Here is a 446-nt window from a genome sequence, read left to right on the forward strand (position 1 = left end):
GCGAAGGCCTGACGTCATTCTGAAGGTGGGGCAGCCGGTGTGAGCGGCAGGGGGGGAGCACGGCCCGGGAATCGGGCAGCCCCGGCTCCGCTGCAGGGGAACTCCCAGCAACCGCCGGCAGGTAAACAAATAACTGAACGTTCGCCTGTCGGTACAGCACGGCACCTTCAAACCGCTTCTCGTTACTAGAAATGACCATTTATGGCACAGATTCGTGGTTGTTTTCCCTAAAATGTTAGTGATGATCTGTGTCATCTGTCAGATATCACTCTGAAATATTAAATTCCAATATTTATTAAAATAAAGCTGCAGCTGAAGACAAAGGAGTGCCAGGTTTACAGTGCTCACTAAACGCATCTTAGGTAATGCCTCACACTGAACAATGTGTGTATCTGTTTATATACCGACAGAATAAAGGATTAAGAAAGCTGTGCTTTTGCTATACA

Source organism: Pterocles gutturalis, unplaced genomic scaffold, assembly GCF_000699245.1.
Source record: "Pterocles gutturalis isolate BGI_N339 unplaced genomic scaffold, ASM69924v1 scaffold33278, whole genome shotgun sequence".
Classification (NCBI taxonomy): domain Eukaryota; kingdom Metazoa; phylum Chordata; class Aves; order Pterocliformes; family Pteroclidae; genus Pterocles; species Pterocles gutturalis.